Raw genomic sequence first — 23,611 nt, 5'->3', positions numbered from 1 at the left:
CACTGATTCACACACACACAGACACACTTTTTGTGGCATTCACTGGCGATTGCTGGAGCTCGTGGTGCAAAGGGAGACTGAGTACTATCAGACCCCAGGAAGAGAGATAGGAGCAGTCCCTGAAGAGGCCACACAATCAGGCAAAACATGCCCAAACTTCTTCATGAATGCTGTGTGTGTTTTTTCATATATATGTATTTCTCTGCACTCGGTGGAGGGCAGGGTGGGGGGGGGGGGGGGGGGGGGGATGTCAGCCCGCTCTTGTCTGCATGAACAAACTCCAGGCTTGAGTGAGATACACCCACATAACCTGCCGATATCGCCGGATAAACCATCCAGAGCTGCTGATAGCCAGGGATGTGTTGACTGCCCCAGTTGCAGGAAAACTTCTGGCTTCCTGGGCAAAGACATTACACATATCCCTATCCTCCCTGACTGCTTCCTTCCAGTCTAATCTCCCTCCAGAACCCACGAGGAACTGTCATCCCCACCGTATCCACATCTGCTGCTGATACATCCCTATAGGGGTGAATCAGATGGACAACGAGGGAACTTGTACAAACATTGCACATCTGACTTATATGAAGAATCTCTGACGCGCACCCTCTTGCACAAACTCTCGTACACCAGCATAAAGCAAGGCATTAAATTAACATCAACAAATCTCATGCACTCTTGTAATATAAACATGAAAAGCCATCAGTTGTGGTCATGACAGAAAAATTGGATTCGAAAAGGGGAAAAATGGAAAGAAAAGCAAAAAAAATTACAAAATCTGTCTGTCTGTGTTTTATCCAGTCATTTGTAATATCGCAGTCTGGATGGCATCTGTCTGTGTATTTGTGTTAAAATGAACAAACCTCAGCAGCACCTTCTCACACTTCATTTCACCCTAATCAGTTTTTGTGCGAGTGTGTCTATTAATTGTCCCACGGGACACAGACATAATGCTACCGGAGGCTAACTGGAGATGATTAAGAGGCGAAATGTGAGATGTGATAAGCATGGCCCTGACACATACTCGTGCACACACACACACACACACACACACACAGAGCTCAGATCAAATCTCGAGAGACCCCTGACAACCTATGAACCCCAAGTCCCCGGGCAGGAAGCAGACAAGAGTGTGTGTAAGCTCATTAGTGCACGCACGTGTTTGTTTGTGTACTTGTGAATGTGACCCAAGCTCCGGTGCAGCTCACAGACAATCCCACTTAGAAGCAGAGGACAGACACAACAGCTCCGTACCTTTAATCACAAACAGATGTGTGCTGATCTCTGTGGTTTCGAATTATTGGATGATCACACCTAATGCTCAGTGTGTTCCTGCATACTTCTCTGATGAAACTGCCGCAGCATGTTGTGTAAAAGTTCAGCATGAAAATAAATCTAAAAAAAAGTTGTTAAACAGACTAAAGCATTGGGCTGTTAGCACTTCATAACTTTAACTGTAATAAATATGATAAATATAATACACTTTCTGCCTTGTTCACTAGCAGTTGGACTTGACAATTCAGGTGCCATTCTCTTCATGAGAGAGAATGGCACCTGGAAAAAGCATAGAAAATAAGGATAGACTTAGGCCTCAGTCTGCAGTTTGAGGAAGGGAATCTCCTTGGTTGATCAGGTCCACAATTACTAATGAGAGGTGTGAGAATTGAGAAAAATGGAAGGGCAGATGGGACACGAAAATGAGAGCAAACAGTCAAAAGTGCAGGAAGACGACATGTAGTCACAAAAACTGGAAGGGAAACGTGTGAGCTATGTCCCGCTCCTGAACTTCAGATAAAGAATTTCGACTGCTGATTAATGTAATTATCTAAACAGCTAATCATATGTAAGCAAATGAGTGCATTTAGGCATGTAAACATGGTCAAGACAATCTGCTGAAGTTCAAACTGAGTGTCAGAATGGTGAAGAAAGGTTTGGTGCCAGATAGGCTGCTCTGAATATTTCACAAACTGCTGATCTACTGGTATTTTCACACACAATCATCTCTGGGGTTTTTAGAGAATGGTTTGAAAAAGAGAAAATATCAAATGAGCGGCAGTTCTCTGGGTGAAAAATGCCTTTACTGATTCTAAAGGTCAGAGGAGAATAGCCAGACTGCTTCAAGCTGATAGGAAGGCAACAGTAAGACAAATAACCACTCGGTGCAACTAAGATATGCAGAAGAGCATCTCTGAAATGCACAACGCTTTAAACCTTGAGGCAGATGGGCTAAAGCAGCAGTAGACCACACCGCGTGGCACTTCTGTGAGCTAAGAACAGGAAACTGAAGCTTAGGTTTGCACTGGCTAACCAACATTGGACAATAGTCGACTGAAAAAAAATGTTGGCTGGTCCGACAAGTCTCAGTTTCTGCTACAGAATTTAGATTGAAGGGTCAGAAATTGGCGTAAAGAACATGAAAAATGGATCCATCCTGCCTTGTATCAACACTTCAGTGTGCTGCTGGTGCTGTAATGCTGCGGGGGGATAATTTCCTGGCATACTTTGGGCCCCTTAGTAACAAAGCAGAGATTATCTCAAACTGGTTTCTTGAACATGATAATGAATTCATTGTATTTGAGTGCCCTCGACAGTTCCCAATAGAGCACCTTTAGGATGCCGTAGAACAAGAGATAATGGATGCGTAGCTCACAATTCCACAGCAGCTGTGTGATGCTATCATGTCAAAGTGGAACAAAATCTCTTAACACCTTGTTGAATCTGTGCTATGAATAATTATTGCATTTGTAAACACAACAGAGGCAAGGTGTAACGTAGGATAATGTACACCTTCTGTTTTCCATCCAAAATTATGACAGGTTTTATTTACATAAAAATGAAGATAAATAAAAATAAATAAATAAAGATGCTGGCAAGCCACATTCATGAACGAAAGTGTAAATGTAACCAAAAATGAGATTTATAGCCACTTTCTTGGAAACTGACAGAACAGTCAGTGTTGAAAAATTACAGGAAATGAATGGGGTTATGGGAATGTGTTTGAAAAAAAAGAAATGTTTTATATATCTACATCACATATGACACCTCTTGAGTGGCAGGAATGTTAGAGATAAAGAATAAACAGAAACCTAGTTAGTGATTTCAGATCCCTCGTGCTATAGATTTGTAAACTGTGAGGATCTTTTTTCCCATGGAAAATGTTAGATGACTCAGAGCTGAAGCAGCTCTCCTATTTAAATCAGTCCAAGGGATTAACAACTGTGTTGCAAAATATCTGGTTCCTTTATAAAAAGCTAAACGTCCAAGCTTCTGTAGATGAAATGTGTTGGAGGGAAATGTTAACTACGACTCCCTAGAAGCCGATCGCTTCTAAGTGATCACTGATTTTGAGATTTTGTCATGTCTGTGCGATCAGGAGAGTCGGGTGAAGATTATGCTGTTCAAAGAACAATTACAAAAAACATAATCTTAATCATTCTTTGTCATGACATATTTTATTACCTGTGGTGCTACAATTTGATAAACTGGAGAGATAAAGCATTTGTAATTGCTCCCATTTCAATTCCTGCCTGTGACTGGCTTCTTCTGCTATATGTGACCTCTTGACCAGCCAATCACAGGCCATCTGAATACAAAGGGTGGGATGCTGCCCTTCTAGACCTTTTAGCTTGTCATGCATGTTATCATGTCAAAGCAGGGACTTTGCTGTTTATTCTCCTAGTACGTTAAGTTGCTGTTTCATTTTTCTTCCTTAACATTTTGACTTGCTGCCTGGAAGTGGAGAAAGCTGGGATTTTAGTTATACTCCCTTTTCTCCTTTTCCCCTCGTTGATAAGATGTTATTTTCAAGATTGTAACCTTTCTTTGTGTGTGATTTATTAACTATTGCGATGATTTCATGCTTTCCCCTTCTGTGAAAAACTATTGAAATGTTAAACAAATCTTAATTTTCTCTCCTGCTGCTAATATTCCAGAGAAGTGTTATTGCTTATGAAGCACTCTTTTTCAAACGCACACACACAAGTATAGGCAAATGGTCTCCGTCACCACGGTGTGTCAGCTGTAGTCCAGCTGTTTAATGCATATTTACTTTCTAGCTTATTTATTTGATAGCAGAAGTCTGCATCTTAAGAGGTGAGAAGTGTGTGGGTGAGTCTGTGCGGGTCAGAGGCTTCACATGAATCAGTGGACAAGGAAGCGTTCCTTGAAATGAGGTTAATACTACCTCAGATGAACAATGAAACACGGCATATGACACTGTGTTAATATTAGTTTAACAACGTCTAAATACACCCTTTGTCATGGCTGGGTCTGTGACCCAGCATTTTGAGTTCATTATATATTGTGTATTTCTGTTTTTAGTATGGGGAAATGTTAAGTTCTTGTTTTTGCATTATTAGTTAGAACTTGAGTCTTTGTTTTTTGTCATTTATTGTTTGGGTTAAGCTCATCTAGCTCTCTTAAACCCCTAAGTTGTTCAGCCTTAGTTCTGTTTATTGGATCTCCTCATTTCCCCTTCCCCTGGATCTTAGTCTCATTTGCCCTTTATGTTCCACGTCTCATGTTGTCAAGCCCATGTTGTTTGGTCTGTCTCATCATGTTTCCTGTTTTATTTTGAAAGAGTCCTCTGTTCTTTGTTCATTGCATTTAGTTTCACTTCCCCTGTCCTGTCATTGGGTTAATGTGTGTCATGTCTCCTTGCCTATGTCTGCTCTTGGGCCCTGCTCTAACTAACACACCAGCGCAACGCACTGTGACACCCTTACCATAGAAATAAAGACGGTAAGTAGCAGCCAGGTGCTGATAGTCAAATGAAATTCATCAGCTGATCATCAGTAAGTGTGAGCATTTCGATTAACACTGAAGATTAGGCAGTTTGCTGGTCTGCAGCAGTCAAGTGTGTGTTAATACAATGTGAAGGAGGAAAGACATCAGCAGTGATCCTTTTTTTTTTTTTTTTTCTTCAGGGTGCTTCAGGAAAGTCCCCGTCCAGTCATGCATGTAGACATGTGCTCAAAGTCCTCACCAACACCGCCCAAGCACCATCTACTATGCAAAAGGGAAAAATACACCACAGTGAAATACAGAAGCCAAATACAGTACTCAAGCAACTAAAAAAAAAGGGAAATTATGTAAAGGCAGTATGCTGGTTCATGCGGTGAGAAAACCCCGACTCCCATCAAGACCACGTGACTAACAAGAGCCCAAACACCAACAGATACAGTGGTGGTGATGGAAGCCCATACGAAACCAGACACTAATGTTTTCAGCTAGAAACATGCAAAAAGGCCTCCACCAGAGCCCACAATACCCAACAAAGGCCAGACAGCACTGACAGCCAGGAAGAGGAGCCCAGAGGACCACAGGAGCTGAGGGACAGCTAACAGAACCAAAGCCTAGGAAAGGCACCAGCTGGTACAACCATAGCGCCAAGGAGCAGCAATGATCTTAATGAAGATGCCCTTCAATCTGGTGAATGTTAAACTTTAAGTGTCAAAAGCCAAAGTTTTGGAATCTAAAGCACAACCCAACAACTAACAGTGTGTAATCAAATAAGTTAATTTACACAATGGTGTCACAGTAAGCAGTAACAACTTGAGGTTGGGGAAATGACTGAGATTTTTCTTAGGGCTCGGTTCAGGTGACTGTGTATGTTGGGAGAAGAGAGTGGTCAGTGGGAGCCAGAGGTACTGTGAGGTTGAAATGTCCTTATTGTGTTTCGTCTTTACTTGGTGTTTTCCTGAGAGGCAGCAGCAGGAGGGGAATGAGCTGACCATGGAAACCAGTGCAGGCAGGTGACTTTCCTAAGTTCCCCTCTCAGAAAACGAAGACCAGCTTAGAAATCGAGGAGAGCTTTGCACAGAAAGTAAAACAAAGCTCACTGACCGACAACAATCTGGTGGAGAATTTTGGCTCTAGCTGGTCCTTAAAAGCTGCTCACTGATTGGATGGAAAGCAGGTGTGTCAGACAAGGATCAGGACCTGAGAAGGCTCCACCACCAGGTGGAGCTCGGAGGAGGGCCCACCCATGGCCACTTGTGGGCAGGTAACAGAAGAACCTCAAGCCAGAACCAATCCATGCCAATAAGGGCATTTCCAAATAATTTGTTATTTTACTGTGAGAAAGATTTTTCATGCCAATCTTCCCAGAAGTGGAAATCCCAGCAAAGGTCAGATTGCTCAGAGAAGAATAGCAAAAAACCCAAGAGCTACATCTCAGACTCTACATGCCTCAATTAGCATGTTAAAGTTCATGACAGTACAAAAAAAATACAGTTTGTTTGGAAGGGTTTCCAAGAGAAAGCCTCCTCCCCCCCCCCCCCCCCCCCCCCAAAAAAAAAAAAATCTGGCACAGCTTATGTTTCCTAAGTTACATTTGAAAAAAACTACAAGACTTCTAAAACTTTTAAAAAAAATTTCAATGCACAGCACTATGCATTGCAAAAACCAAACCCAGCATATCAGCACAAACATACAAACTGTCAAACACACTGGTGGAGAGGTGATTGTTTGGGCTTGTTTTGCAAGCACAGGACCTGGACACTTTACAGTCACTGACTTGACCATGAACTCCTCTGTATACCAAAGTATTCTAGACTCAACTGTGAGGTCGCCTGTCTGACAGCTGAAGCTGGACCCAAACTGGGTAATGCAACAGGGCAATGATCTCAGGCACAGCAGCAGCTCTACAAGAGAATGACTGAAGAAGTGGCGTACTTAGTTTTTGACACACCTCTTCTGCATTTGGCTGAGTTTTTATTAAATAAATGATAACATAGTGTAATATGGCATGTGTTGTTATTAAACTGAGGTTGTATATTAAAACCTGCCAAGGTCAAGATGATTTTATTAAATTATGTTTTGATATATAAAAACTAAGAATTGACAGAGGTGTACTTTCTGTATTACTTATGGGCACTTTGGCAATGTTGCCATCAACACAGTTGCCATCTTCTTCACTTGCTAAAGTTGGTGTTTTTAGTAAGTTACTGTCCATACAGTCAAGTCAATACAACCTTCCCATTAAAAAATGCTTTTCAGTCTTTAATTATTATTATTTTCCCTCTGGTTTAGCTTCTTGTGATCATAACTGAAGACAATGCATCCACAATACCCTAAATAAAGACATAAGTTGAAGCATCTGGGCTTTACCAGTACTGATGACACCTCAATCCATTTTCTGGGCTTTTTTACAGCAGTGTTTTTTCTTGGTTTGGGAATAAACAAAGAGCAGATCCATCAGCTAAATGGTGGCCCTTATCTATTTCTTTCCTCCTGGATGCTAATTAAAGATAATAAACCCCGCAGATCATTTCTCTGCTGCTCCAAACTCACCGTCACCTCTGCTCCTCTCACACTCACACACACATGGCCAGATGGGGTAAGAAATCATACACACCCGCTGAAAACACATGGTCACTGGCTTTCCCTAAGGCGGCAGGTGTGTGTAAACGCCGTGTCTCTGCGCATGCAGAATTCACATTTACACAAAAGTGAAATGCGTGTTTAAATAAGCAGCAAATAATAAGTGGCTTTTAAATACACATAACGCTAGATCTTTCAAACACAGTGCATAAAAGCAGACACACACACACATTTTTCTGTATGTCTAAGTTTTAAACCCCTCGTTTATCTTGATTCCACGCCTTAAACACAGGTGTTTGGAACGCTTACAGATGAGACTCTGATGCCAAATATCATGATATCATGTATCTATGGTGAAGCCCTCTCTCTCCCACAAGTCACTCGCAATCATTTCCCACAGAACATTCCCCTCTCTGTCACTTATCACAAACACACGGACTCTCTTCTCACCAGCTCAGTCAATACGCAGATATTTATTTAGCTTAGAAACAGAGTCTCATGCTCCTACGATTTTTATTGAGCAAGAAGATAAAAAGGCGAGTTCTGCTCTGTGTCCATTAAGGCCAAAATGGCCAGAAGAGCGTCTGATGAAATGGAGTAAACTGTTGTGGTTATCTTCCCTCTTCCCTGGCTGCCGCCGTGGAGAAGAGCCAGAGAAAGCTAGACCGACGTAAGTTCACGAAGCTACACAATACTACACAGACTCAAAATCATTCACACAAAATCCAGCACACGCCCACACACAAATACACTGCTCCTTGGTATTGCCCATGTCTGTATTTATTTCTAACCATAACAAAGCAGGCAGATAATGGCTGATGGGACAGTCGTAAAAATAACCTGGCACAGGTCTGTTTGGATAAGTCTCTCCTCCTTACCCCCTTTCCCTCCTTCTCTATCCCTCCATCATGTTTTATTGCTCATTGTCCACTTCTTTTCCCACTCTATCTATCTATCTATCTATCTATCTATCTATCTATCTATCTATCTATCTATCTATCTATCTATCTATCTATCTATCTATCTATCTATCTATGAAATATGAAAAGGAAACATGGATAATACATTCTCATCTGCTGTATATTTGTTTTGGAGCAGCGTGGACATCCTTATCAACTGAAAAAGCAACAGGGGCTGCTTATTTTCCCTCCAAACTAGCCTTTTTGTTTGCATAACATATAAAATACTTGTCCAAATATGTTAAAAACTGAGCATGAGGGGGAAAAGGGAGACAAACAGAGAACAAAGAAATGCCGTATATCACCACAAGCACTTCCCCCATGGCCAATTTGAACTTCCAGACAAGCACCCACACATGCAGACGGAACCCTGAGAATAACATGTTAACGTTTATTAAACTCACTCTTTCTCTTGGTGGTATCGTGACATTAAATGAACTGAACATGCACGACTTGGTGGGAAAAAAGTGCAATTAAAACCTGTAATGTGTGATTTTTAGACTTTTGACAGCAAAGGAGAACTGCTGTAAACAGTATATCGGAATAACTGACATGTTTTAATGTGTTATGAAGAATTTTATTAAGATATCATTGTATTATATAAAACCTGATTTAAAAATTCTATATCATCTTAACCTGGCCTTTTTTTAAATTTTATTGTACTGGTCCTAAACTCTGTGCAGACATTTCCAGCAAAAACAAAAAAAATCTCTGATAAGACCACTGAATGCTACCTTTATAGCAACTTAAATCCAGCAGATGAATGATTGCTGGCAAGCTGAAGCCCATGATATTTTTGGCAATAAAACGCTGAATACATTTATCAAATATAAAGCACTAAATACTGGTTTGGATCCAGAACATCCAGAATATGTAAGTAGAAGGGATGCACCAGTTCCAGTTAGATACAAGTAGCCTGGTTACATTTAGATACATGAGCAAAATATTGATCAAAGAGGTTTTTTAACAGTAAAAATAGCAACATGAACAACATGAAGCGTTAAGAGGAAGCACTAGCTGTAAAAAGCTCTGTATATATTGTCACTTCAGATTAATCTATTGGCCTTGAAGGAGAGGTCAGAGGTCAAATGTGAAATGATATTTTAAAACTTATATAGTAATTTCTATAAGTTGATGCCACACTCTGTAAGAATCATAGTTTCTAAGTTATGAGGCTTTTCAGTTTTCGACCAATAAATCACTGAACTGACTTTAAAGATGGATGGATGTAAGCCAGATTTTAATGGATTGCTATAATGACCCTTCTCTACACCCCCACAGAGCTGCTTTCTACTTTTTTCCCACTTTCATCTTTCATAAACTTAAAAAAAACCCCTGAAATTTCTCCTCCTTCATCAACCATCACCTAACATCAGTGCACATGCATCTCTGATCATTACTGTTGCCAAATGTGTGAAATATCCATAATGACTTTAAAAGCTGGGATAGAGGACCATATGCATCTTCCCTACCTTCACCTTCCCTACCTGACCACTAGTGGCTGCACATTAATGAGTGCCACTTTAAGTCTTTACAAACATTACGCTCACCCAACATACTTACTTCGAGAATTTTTCTTTGAGAATTTACATCTGATCATTCCCCAATCTGAATATTTTGTGTGGGAAGATAAACCTTCCCACACTGCAAACCTTTTCATTACCCAGGACGCCCTTTTCTTATGAGTCACATTCAATAAAAAACGGAAACAATTAGGTTGAAACTCAACAACAAGGCAGTTGATAACTTCAGTAAACCTTCTGAACTCCAAAGGAGGACATTGTGGGCCTGTAAAACGCTGATCTTCATGTCTGATGAGAATGGGACGCCAATATTTTATATCTTAGTGGAGGACTGGGAACACAATATATCTGACACAGCTTTATTGGCTTACTCTTTAATGACTTCCTGCACAGAGCGAGGCTTGACGAGACAAAGGGAGTCTAACTCACAGGGAGAATTCTTTCTATTCTTTCTTTCGGTTTTTGGACTCTCTTTAAACTAAATATACCCTTTAACTGCATCTGCTGCTCGCACCCATTCGCTGCTTGTATGCTACACATGTGCCGTAGCGATTCGTCACTCGCTGCTTAATGTCATTGCGAGAGACTGTAAAGTAAATGCCTGTTCAACATGATAAGTATATGACCTTGTCCGTGTATTCCTCAGTGTACCTCTGTCTCTCTCTGGACAGCTGAGATGGGGATACTAATGAGCGAATGTTCTGATGATGAAGCCTTTTTCCAAGAATCTTTTCTCCCAAACGCCCGTGGCCTTTGGATGACTCCCCAAGGAGACCATTAATTTAGATATCAGTGTGTGTGTGTGTGTGTATTTCTGTGTGTCTGTGCGTGGGCATGCCTTTTGTGTGTTGCTCATAAACGAGTGGGAGAATTTTTATTTTTATTTTTTTTTGCTGCTTTGTTTTATCAGTCACACATACAAGTCTGTGCAAAAGCAGATCAAGTAGAAAAGGGCAGATCTGCAAAAAAACTCAACAATACCACACACGGTGCAAACAATCCTCCCAGAATCTTTGCCACTAAAACACAACACCCCCCTTATCACATATCCCTCCTTCCCCTGACATCATTCTACACCTTCACCCCAACTCGCTCCCCAAATGCCACCCCAAAACATCCTTCTGTGTCAACACCTCCCCACCCCTCCCCTCCATTACGTTCAAATTTAGGCTTCTACCAGCAGAAAGTTTAAGAGGGTCCTAAACTTACACACACTTGAAAACACACACATGCAAGAAAGGCCAAAATGTTGACTATGAATATGGCACCTGTGCTCTGCTTTTACATAGACTAACATGCACAGTATATAAAGGGTTATATACAATCACCTCCACACACGGGGGTGATTGTCCCCCGCGTTCTGTGACCAGCCCACGTGGTTTCCAGCTTCTTCATGTTCTTACAACAGTTTGTTTTCAGAGTGCTCTGTTTTGTAGAAAAAGAGGAAGAAGCCACTCTTCGAAGCTTATAGCAACCAATTCCCTATCCAAACCAATCCCTTTTTTTTTTTTTTTTTTTTTGCCTGTCCCATTTGGTTCTTTAGCCATCAGAATTGTTGTCTGAAGACCAACAAGGATACCCAATGGATTTACTTTGCCAAATGGATCATCGTGGCATTGCCGTATTGGTCCATTTGGTCGATCTTTGTTTTTATTATTTATTATATTTTATTTTCAGATGTTACAGACGGGACAGACATGAGTGAGGGATAGGAAAGGGAGAAAGAAAGAGGAAGGAAAGGAAAAACAGAAGGGGAGAGGGACAGTGAGAAAGGGGGGGAGAAAAAAAATAAAAATCTCCTGGATCACCTGTTGAGAGAAGAATAGAAAACAAGCAGAAAAAAAAAACAAAGCAACATACTAAACACAACACCATCGCATTAATCTAGCTAAGTGTAAACAGCAGTAAATACTAAATATTCAATGTTGTTGTGCAGCACGCAGGACAGATGTGCTTCGAAGTAGCAGCCAAGAAAGGTGTAATTTGGGTCTACGAGCAGTGAACACCCGTGTGCATACCTGTGTGGATCCGCGCGCTTGCATTCCAAAGGTTTCTCCATGTAATGATCTGCTAGGGAGTGTGTGGGGGGGCCACAGCCCCGTCCTCCGGGGTGTGAAGCGGGTATGGAGGAGATCAAAACTCCAGACATCCAGAGGCCCCCAGAACACAAGAGACCATGGAAGACCAACAGAGGGGCAGCCGCGCCACTGTTCCAGTAAGAGCTGAGGAGAGTCCCAGATGAGGGCTCACTCAGCAGCCGCGGAGCAGAAGCCAGGGGGAGTTGCAGTGACGCGCCCATGAGCTCCGCCGGCCCCCAGCTGTGCCTGAGTGACCGAGCCCCAGGCCGAGAGGCCGGGGGCACCCCACCTCCGAAGGGGCCCAAGCGAGCCCTAGGCTCCAGGCCCCGATAAGCGGCCGCCAAGGAGTGAGCCGGTGTGTGCCTGGACGCCCACCCCCAGACACAAAGAACCACCAACGCACCGACACCTGAGGGAGTCCGCCACTGGCAGGGGAAGTGGTGGTGGGCGGAGATAGGCCTCCAAACCTTGGAGGGCCTGAGGTGTCCCCCAGAGAGGTGGCGTCTGATACCCAACCTGACATATAGACACAGACATACAGGCACACACAGACACAAACATCCATTCCCCCCCCCCCCCCCCCCCCCCCCCCCATGCTCTCATATGCACTCACTCCACACTCAACCAACGTGGAGACAGACATAAAGAGTACACACGATCACACTCCCCAAGCGTACTCTACAAACCGGGTCTAGGTACCCTTGCCCCTGGAGGGGGGAACTGCACCCAGACCCAGGTGGTGTTACCCTTTTCCCTGCGGTGGGGAGAGGCAGACCACCCCGACTCCGTAGCAGCAGGGAGGCCCCACACCCCAGACCGCAGTCGGACGGCCAACTCCTCCTAGCCCTCCCGCTCCAGCAGGCCGCAGAGAACGGGGGTGGGAGAAGACTCCAAACTTCACTCCACCCGCTCATTGTAGTGTTGATGCATGTGTGTTCTAAGGTGCAATTAAAACCCAGGAGGGCATGGAGCTACCTGCCAAGGAGCAGCAGGTAAGCGCATAGTCCCTCCTGCTAGCCCTCAATGTCTAAGTGTATTTAAAATCGAGAGGTGGGCAACGACGCCAGGGGTGAGGTATACACCCTGATGGTAATTTGGACTCCGTGATTGTGCCCACCCCCAAGATCCTATATGTATGTGTAATGAGAGTGTGAATAATGTGAATGTCTAAGTTGTGGGATAAAATTGAGGCAGAGGCAGCTAGAAGGGGACAGAGGGGGGGGTAGCCTCCTCTGCACCCTGGTGACATACCCCTACTCCAAGGCCCTGCATGTGTGGGTGGTTGTGGTGGAGCGGGAAGAGGGAGGCAGCTGGAGATGGGGAGGGAAGGAAGGGAGGGGCAGGTAACCCCTCCCTGGGGCCAGCTCCCCCGCTGACCCCAGTAGGCACTCCCATACTCCGCGACCCGCCAGGGAAAGGGGGCCCAGGCCCATCCAGACCGGGGCCCAGTGCAGCAGCGCCCCCCGGCCCCACAGAGCCCGGGACAGTCCACCCAACCCCACCACAGAGAAAACTGCACCCACCCCACCATCCACTCATCTTCCAGACTACATAAGACAGTAAACGCCCAGGCTGAGATCTTCCTCCACCTCTCCTGTATCTCCCCCTCCTGCAGAGAGAGTTCCTGAAGAGAGGAAAGCTCCTGCAAGATGTGACCATCTCCCCCACCAGTTGAAGAGCCCCCCAGGCGGCTCGACGCACCGGCGGCACCCTGCTCCAGGGCTGGGCCCCCATGCACCCACCCGCCCACAACCCCGGCAACACACCAACCAGGACCCAAGCCCCCAAGGCCCGGCCCGGGCCCCAGCCCAGAGACGGAGCACCCCCAGAACCCCATGCCCATCCCGGACCCACCCAGGGCCAGCCAGGCTACCAGGTCAGTAACCCACGTCCGTCAGCACAGACCCTCCCCTAGCCCCGCTGCACGCAGCCGCGAGGAAACAGTCACCTGAGAGCCAACAGAGCCCCCAACCGGACATGACCGCTACCCCGGGTTGAGCCCCCCAAGGAAGATGCCTCCGGTGAACCCCCCGACGCCCTAAGCCTGTCCCTACCCCCACACCAATCACAACAGTGAAGGCGGGACCAAACTATGACCCCCCACCCCCACTAGGTGATGGAGCTGATAAAAGGAGCCCAGAGCAATTGATCTGATGTGGTGGCAGAGGCTGTGTCAAGACTAATGTAATCTAATAGATAATTTCTATATTGGTTAGAATTAAGATTATTTTTATTTTTCCAGTTCATGAGGACTGTTTTCTTGGCTATGCATAGGGCAGTGAAAATCATATGGGCTATATTCTTTTCTGAAGTGACATTATCTAAGCTGCCCAGTAAACACACTAAGGGGGAAGTTGGAATGTTACATTTCAGACACTTCGATAAGTCTTCACATATCTCGCGCCAAAACTTTTGCACTGGTGGACAGAACCAAAGAGCGTGGATGTAATTGTCTGGTGTATTGCCTTGACAGTCTGAGCAGTTGTTGGAAGATGTAAAGCCCATCTTGAACATCCGATGACCTGTATAGTGCACTCTATGTAGTATTTTGTATTGTATTAATTGCAGACTGGGTTTTTTAATTAATTTAAAGGTTTTTAAGCAAATCTGAGACCAGAAGTTTTGGTCTAAGCTGACTGATAAATCTGCTTCCCACTTTGCAATAGGAAGGGATATTGATTCATCTAATTTAGAAAGTGTTCTGTATATTTTAGATAATAATTTGGGGGATTTAAGAGTAAGAAAATGTGCCGCGCTTGGTGGTGTTTGTAATTCAACTTGACTGAGGTTAAATTTTTTTTTTTTTACTATGGATTTAATTTGTTGATATTCTAAAAATCTTGTCTTGTTGATCCCATATTGTGCAACTAGTCTGTCAAATGGAATAAATTCTGTTCCCTCTAATATATGTTCTAAGTATTTAATTCCTTTACAACTCCATTCTGGGAAATTAATCATATTATTGTTTTGTAATATGTCAGGGTTATTCCAGATAGGTGTACGTTTGCATGGGATTAATGAAGACTCCGTTATTTTTAGAAACTCCCACCATGCTGTCAGAGAAAAGCTGATGTTGATACTTTTAAAGCATTCATGTCTTTTGATGTTTGAGCTAATAAATGGTAGGTCTGAAATCTCTAGATCCTTGCATAGTGCCTGTTCAACATCTAGCCAGGGCTCAACTAAGAAGGTATGTTTTAACCATTCTGAGATGAACTGAAGCCTGCTGGCTAAGAAGTATTGGTGAAAATTAGGCAGATCTAATCCTCCTCTATCCTTGGTTCTTTGTAGCGTTTTTAAGCTGATACGCGGGGGTTTATCTTTCCAAAGGAATTTGGAAATATATGAATCCAGAGATCTGAACCAATCTTGTGATGGTTTGTTAGGGATCATCGAAAATAAGTAATTTATTTTTGGCAAGATCATCATTTTTATAGTGGCGACCCTTCCCATGAGTGATATGGGTAAAGATTTCCATCTAGTCAGATCGCCTTCTACTTTCTTTAGAAGTGGGATGTGGTTTAATTTAGTTAAGTCTGAAAGCTTAGGAGAGACATTAATACCTAAATATTTAATATTTCCGGATTGCAGTGGGGCAGAGGAAGAATTATGGAAGGAGCAGTTAATGGGGAGAACTGTAGATTTTGGCCAGTTAATTGAATAATCTGAAACTCTTGAAAACCAGTTTATTAAAGTAGTTACCTCAGAGAGGTTGGTTTGTGTGTTTTGCAGAAAAAGCAACACATCATCCGCATAGAGACTGATTTTATGTTCTATGTTCTTACATTTTATGCCCTTAATTGTTGTAGCCTGTCTAAATGCTGCTGCTAGAGGTTCGATAAAAATTGCAAAAAGTGAAGGGGAGAGTGGGCATCCCTGTCTGGTGCCCCTCAGGAGATAGAAGCTGGAGGATGTCTGGTCATTTGTTCTGATACGAGCTGTTGGGGAATTGTATAATATTCTTATCCAGTTTATGAAAGAGTTTCCAAAACCAAATTTGTGTAAAGTTGCGAATAAAAATTTCCAGTTAACTCTGTCAAATGCTTTTTCTGCATCTAGAGATAATATTATGGTTTCGATGTTTTTATCGTATGAGTAGTCTATTAAATTAAGTAATCTACGAGTGTTTGTTGAGGAGTGCCGACCTTTTATGAAACCAGTTTGGTCAGGATGAATTAAGAGGGGGGTCATTTTCTCTAATCTCTTTGAAAGAGCTTTGCAGATTATTTTAAGGTCTACATTTAAAAGAGAAATTGGACGATAGCTTGAGGGAAATAAAGGGTCTTTGCCTGGTTTTAGCAGGAGACTAATGTTGGCAGAATTCATATTTGGTGGTAGTCTGCCCTTTTCCTCGATTTCCTGCAACATGCTGTGGAATACTGGTGCCAAAATTGTCCAGAATTCTTTGTAGAATTCTGCAGGGAAGCCGTCTAGACCTGGAGCCTTATTATTGGGCATACTTATCAGGGCTTCCTGGAGTTCACTTGGCGTCAGTGGCGAATCCAGTTCCATTGCTTGACTGTCTAGTAATTTTGGAAGAGTTACGTTGTCAAGAAACAGATCAATTTCATTTTTAGATGGGTTTATTTGTGGTGAGTATAAAGTTTCATAGAAATCCCTAAAAATGTTGTTTATTCTTCCAGGATCATATGTTGTGTTCCCCGATAAATCTTTAGCAGCACATATAGTTGTTTTTTCTTTATTTATTTTTAGCTGGTTAGCTAGAAATCGACCTGATTTGTTACTGTGTTCAAAATTCTGCAAGCGTAGTCTTTGTATAAGGAATTGTGTTTTTTTATTAATAATTTCATTTAATTCTAGTTTTGTTTTGCATATTTTGTTCAATGTTTCCTGATCTTGGTTGCACGCGTAGGCTTCTTCTAGTGATTTGATGTTTTTTTCTAATTCCTGAATATTTTTGTTTTCTTCTTTCTTTTTGTGTGATGAGAAAGAAATTATTTTACCTCTCATCACAGCTTTCCCTGCTTCCCATAGAACAGAAGCAGATATTCCGGGAGTGTCATTAAAGTCTAAATATGAAGTCCATTCCTTTTTAAAATATTTAATAAAGTCTTCATCTTTAAGTAGTGATATATTAAATCTCCAGTTTTTTCTTGGCGTAGTGTTATTCTTGTGCATTAGTGTTAAAGATACAGGAGCATGATCGCTGACAGCTATAGGATGAATCTCAGTGTCTGAAATGTCACACAGCAGTGAGCTGCTGACCAAAAAATAATCCAGACGAGAGTAGGAGTGATGAACATGCGAGAAAAAAGTATATTCCTTACTGGTGGGGTGAAGAGAGCGCCATGCATCGCAAAGACCAAAGTCGCTCATATACTGTTTGATTATATTTGTGGATTGCCAATTGCGCTGAGTTCCTGTTGTGTTGAGCCTATCCATGTCTTCATTTAGTCCAAGGTTGAGGTCACCGCCAAGAATGAGTGTGCAATCAAGGTGTTCAGAGAGTGCACTAAAAAATCCGTGGAAGAATGAGGGTTCATCAACATTTGGACCGTATATACTTACAATACATAGTTTTTTGTTCAATATTGATAGTTTAATAATTAGAAATCTACCCTCTGGATCTATAACTGTATCGAGTACTGTAAAATTAACATTTTTATGTATTAAAATTGCTACTCCCCGTTGTCTAGAATTATAACAGGCTGCAAACACGTTAGGAAACTCAGGTGTTTTAAGTTCGTTTAAACCTGTGACAGGTTTATGAGTTTCTTGTAATAAAACAACATCTGCCTGTAGTTTTTTAAGCTGGTTAAATATCTTTAACCTCTTTCCTCTGGTGCCAGCTCCATTTACATTCCATGTGGCAAACCTCAGCATGCCCATAATTGTGTGTGTATGTCTAATGATGTACGCTGGGTGTTTCGTTTAGACAGGTGGAGAGAATATGGAAACATCCCTTGTTTGTAAATAGAAAGAGAAAAAGAAGTGTGGTGAGAGGCTCCATAAGTCTGACTATGTGTGTGAATATTCACTAATATGAACAAGCGTGGCTTGCTTATGTGTCCTGCAAGTCTGTGCGTGCTGTTAGGCTGTTGTAAATGTGCTGCCCTTGAGCTGATGTGTTTGCGTGATCGTGGTGTGAAAATATGGAGAAATAGAGGGTGTTGTTCATAGGTGAGTGGGGAAGTAGGTGACCACAGCAGTGAAAGACAAGAGAAAGAAAGAAACCACCTGAACTGTGAGCAACAACAACAAAAAAGAAACGAAACGGAAACATTCCAATTAAAGCAATGACGGAGGGTGACGGTGTTATATCTGCTATGACATCATACTGATATTACTAGGTTAAACCCATGTTAAAGGGGAAAGTGTGAATGAATAAGAAAAGAGTGTAGCGGGTTCTTATCTGGAGTGCAGTCAATATAACCACGGTGTGGTGCCGGGGTCGCGGTACAGCTGTCCGTCCACGTAGAGCCGGTCCACGGCGATGACAGCACGGGAGCCTTTCTGGATGAAGCTACGTCGAACTGGGAACAGGACCTTGCGTCGTTCCAGGATCTCTTTGGGGAACTGGTCGTTCACGCTGAAGTCCGTTCCTTTCAGCTCTCTGCCGCGACTCTTCACCTGTTCCTTCTGTTTGAATTGACCGAATTTGGCCACAATAGGCCGTGGTCTCCCGGTCCGCGACCGCGCGCCCCCCAAGCGATGTACTCTATCGAAGTTGATGTTCTTTACGGTGTCCTCCGGCAGCTTCAGGTGGATTTTGATGAAGCTTTTCACCGTTGCCTCTGCGTATCACAAAGTATCACACTTTTACACATAAATATAAATGTATGAAACAGGCCTGGCTCCACAGTTTGATGCCTAACAAGTGAAAGATCCCTAGTTTGATTCTGGGAGGAAACACAAATCCTCAAAGGTTGAGTCAGGAAGGGGATCCAGCATATATCCGACCCCTTGCAAATAAGGAGCAGCTGAAATTAGTAAACATATTAGTGTCCGTGATGTTTGTTGTAAAAAATACTAGGCATACTTTGCACATAATTAATTACTCAACCCTTATACACATGTTTAAAATATTTTATGTGCAGATGAAAAGAAAGTTGGTGTTTATATCTAAAGTTATCGACATTTGGAGGCATCAGTCTGTCTGGGGAGAACCTTTACCATTTCACTTGGAAACATAATGCCAGAATAGCATGCTTCCGTACCCATCTAATAGTATCTATTGAAAGCTGGAGATTGGACGACCCTAGTAGGGAACTAGGAAGCTAGACATCAATGACACGAAATGAAAGGAAGAGACAGGCAAGCACGGGTCGTTGATGAACAGCAACTCCAGGCAGCTTAAACAGTGTCACTTACGTGCTACTTGGTTACTTGGATGTATGCCAGCTGAGCCATCAGCTCATGCGTGCTGGGGCTGAGATCAGCTGATCTGCTGCAATTTGCGTCTGAGGTTAGGTTTCCAGCTAACGCTACGCTTGATTTCTCATGTTGCACCACTGAAGGCAGGCTGTGATGGACGGGTGACCTGTCTGAAGTGTTCTCCATATCTCGCTCTACTATAAATCAGCTTCTGTACAGGCTTTGGCCTCCTGCAAACCTAAGTTGGATAAACAGTTAAGAAAAAAAAAATCATTACCACAACTTGCATGCTAATGATGTGAAAACAAGGGCAGGGCAAGAACTGTAAAACTGCTGTGCCTGACTTCTTTTTTTTACTTCAGAAACTTGGATTTCATGCTGAACCAGCTGCAGCACTATTCCCCTTCTAATCTGAAAATAGCAGGTGCATTCTCTGAGGAGTGGGCTTGCATCAGATAATGCTCATGGTAATGTCATCCTTTCCCAAACTAGTCTAAACATGGCTGACTCTGTAACATTTTTGCAGGTGTGTTAATGTTACAGCTGTTAATCTGACATGATGAGTGTTGGGCTGATTGTCTGTCCTCTGGAGTTGTGATGAGAGGAGAGAAGATTTTTACTTCTTTATATATACCCTTTTTATCCCCCACCCTTTTCTTTCTTTCTTTCTTTCTTTTTTTTTTTTTGCTGTGTGATCGACAGTAAAAGTTTGCTCTGTCTGACTTTTCTGCTCTACAGTTCTCCTCAATTATTTAGGTGAATGAGCAGAGAGCAGAATTGGGCTCCGCTGACACATTTGCAACTGTTTAGTGTTAAAAATCAGCTCCTCATTATATGAACTCTATAGAAGAGCATAAAAAGATGCAGTATTGTGTCTGTAGAAAACATTAAAACATTGCCTTAAAGCAAATAAAACAGCTGCTGCATTCCTGTTGTTAGTTAAGTTAGGAAGGATTTTCCTCAAATCATGCAAAACCTATAAAACATGATGGATTCCAACAACACCTGCTGCATTTAGGGCTTGTCAGGGATTGTGTACATCTCTCTCCGAGCAAGCCTGTGTACAAATATTTCACATAAGGGCGTCTATAAATTGTATGAGTGTGTATGCGCTTGAGACCAGTGTGTTGGCTGTGCCCCTGATTCCTGGCTGACTGGTCCCAGTAAAGAGTGGAGCTGATATAAACAGGCCTGGTTGTTCCCACGTCTCTGTTTACACTGGGAGACCCCAGAGCAGCACTACACAGGGTACTGGATTCCCTCTTCAGAGCGAACTCGCACACTATTCATCTCTGTCTCATACAGAAACCATTACTCACAAGCATACACATACAGTACACCGGCACGGAGGTACAGCGTACATGCGTCAAAGTGGAAATTCACCTACACACATGTTACTTAAGCATTTCTGTTGTTGCATCTCCTTCCCCTTGCGCTTATCACTTAGACCTTTTTCTTACTGTAAACATTCCACACAAAGCCATCAAACCAATGCTGATCTCAGTTGTGCAACACTCCTGCAAACACTCTTAAAAGCTCTCTAAGTCCTTTTGAAATGGGCCTGTGATGCACACCCAACATAAACAGAACCTAACAAACACTCCCAGTTTACAGGGAAAAGTGAGGTCCCCCCCCCCCCCCCCACCCCCCCCACCCTCTGCAAAAGACTCTAACATAAGGAAGTCAAGTTTTTCAAAGAAATTTGGTAGACGTTAGAAGGCAGGAAGAGACTTTTTGGTGGGATGTTTCCAGGAGATTTTTGTGACTGAGTCGAAAGAATACCAAACTGTCCAGATCATCTGGGCATTCTGATGAAAACAGACCTCTTGGGGCTTGGGAATTTATGGATACGCAAACAACTTTCACCCTTGTTAGCTGAAATATATTTTCCACCCAATAATAAATGCTTGACCAAAATTATTACCCTTCTATACTACTTTTTGCTTTTGGAGGGTTATACATATGTATTCCCAGGAATAAAAAAAAAAGACAGATTTATCTTTCACTTTCCCTTTGTAACTATCTCCTTGACATGCACACACAAAGCAGTTTCAGTGATGGACCGTCTATTTATTCTTAGACATATTTGCATCTCTTAAACCGTAAGTGCTTGCATCTGTGCGTTTACATGCCGTATCATCTGACCTAATGAGAGTAAGAGCATTGTTCCCCTGGGAAGAGGCTGCCCCAGTGATATGCGGCCCAACAAATTGTAAACATACTCCTGCGCCCTGCGTCAGCTATCTCACAACACACACAAGCGAGTGCACGACGACAATGCGAGTGGTCTGACTTTCCTAACCTGCTCTAAATCTGAACCTTTATAGTAAACATCTCGGGACATCTGAACAAGCTTCTTATACAGGGATGGATGTGAATTACAAGGCTATATTTCACCGAGAGAAGACTTGTATGATTAAATGAGAGGAGGGGAAGACACAATTTGGTAACTAGGGAGGAAGAACAATAACAACAAGGCTGAATCATAAAGAAGTTATTTTGCTGTTTTGTTTGGGAGCAAGCCAGGAAGGAGAAGTGTTTGCAGCGAGCCAAGATGAAGAAGCTGGGCCACGGCTCACAATGCGCACGTGTTCATAAGCAAGTCATAAGTCAATGGGTATTAAAGCACACAAACAAACACACATGCGCACACGTACACACAGAAACTTTGAAATCTGCGATTGCTTTAGGCAACATTATCTCATAAAGATGATATGTTGTTCTTATCAGTTTAACATTTATGCTGTATTGTGCAAAGTTTATAAAATGTAAATAAATTAAAAAGAGCTCAAGTCAGACCAACAATATTCATATATAAATTATCAGTCTGCTTAAAGGTCAAAGTCCCCACAGAATGCGACAGCATGCAGGCACCTCAGCATCCATTGACTAAATTCATTCATGAGTCACAAGAGCGACTGCAAACGCTCTCATTGATAACATAAACTTTCCAAACTTCAGTCTGCTTTTGTAATCCCGTTCAGAATTCCCTGGGGAGTGTTTACTGATTCACAATCCTTGGAGATGCCACTAATCCGCACGTCTTAAATGTCAACACATCATAAAAACTGACAAAGGTTGCACACTGCAGCAGAAAATTAAATTTGCCTCATTTTCCTTCTTATGAAAGCCAACCTTCCACAAGGTGGTGCCAAACAGCTTTAAACCAACATACAGTTAGTCTGCCTGCATAGGCAGTACATTTGTATGCGCTGTAACCCAGCCTATTGCAGGGCAGGTAGGCAGTCATGAAATATTAAATATTTGTGATATGCTTTATTACTATGCTTTATGCTTTATTAGTCATAGGTGATTGTGATTCCATGTGCTGTTAAAGTGAGCTTTGTTAAGGCTTTTTCAGTGGTTCAGTACATTCATGTCACCTGGAGCAGTATAGGTACTAACAACCTTGTCTTTAACTTTTCAAAGATGGGAAAAAGGTCGTGTAATTATCATGTTTTTGATAACAAAATCCATGTAGGTCTACAATATCATAAGGCAATAAAAACAACAAAACAAAACTTTACAAAGAAATAGAATACGAGTTAAAAACCAACAAACAAACTGACACAAAATCAAAGAACACACACACTAACTAAAAGCCTCCTCAACCCAATTGGATCTAATTCTGGGAATTTAAAAGACCTCCATCCATGGTGACTGAGATGTCTAATCGAGTTATAGACACTGAGAAAGTCAGACTTGTACTGGGGGCTAAAGTCACTGACTGGTTAAAGAACTAATAGCAGTATTTTGGTGGTAAATCTGGATTGAACTGGAAGCCAATAAAATGACTTCAGTACTGGTGTAATCTTTCCATGTGCATGTCAGGACTCTGGCTGCTGCATTCTAGATGAGTTTACGTCACCCTACTGATAATTTGGATAATACTGCACACAGAGCATTACAGTAGTCTAAGCTGCTTGATATAAATGCATCGGCTACTTTCTCAGAGTCAGTTTGAGGTAAGAATTTTCAGAATTTTCATATATTTTTAAGTGGCAGAATGCAGTTCTGGTGACCTTATTATTATGACTATCAAAGCTAAGATCGCCATCCAAAATCATGCCAAGGTTCCTGACAAGCTTATGATAAACATGAAAAAGTTTCTGTCTCTGACTGTTTGGATCAACAGTGTGTCTGTGTTCACCCCCCCCCCCCCCCCCCCCCCCCCCACACACACACACACACACACTTACACACAAAGCTATATATTAGGAGTTCTTATTAAATTTTTTTGATGGTTTATAGTTTTTTCAAAAAAAAACTGTATTATTGCTGCACAGTTGTTTTGCAGTGTTAGTATTATTTATATATATATATATATATATTTTTTTTTAAATGTAAGCAGCTAGGTACAACTTCGCAACAGAAATATATAGGCATTTGAAGTTCC

This window comes from Mchenga conophoros, linkage group LG15 (assembly GCF_057382185.1).
Source record: "Mchenga conophoros isolate Kocher_MC1m ecotype Shallow Benthic linkage group LG15, M_conophoros_male_GT1.1, whole genome shotgun sequence".
Taxonomy (NCBI): Eukaryota; Metazoa; Chordata; class Actinopteri; order Cichliformes; family Cichlidae; genus Mchenga; species Mchenga conophoros.
Note: the sequence above shows the minus strand (reverse complement) of the source record.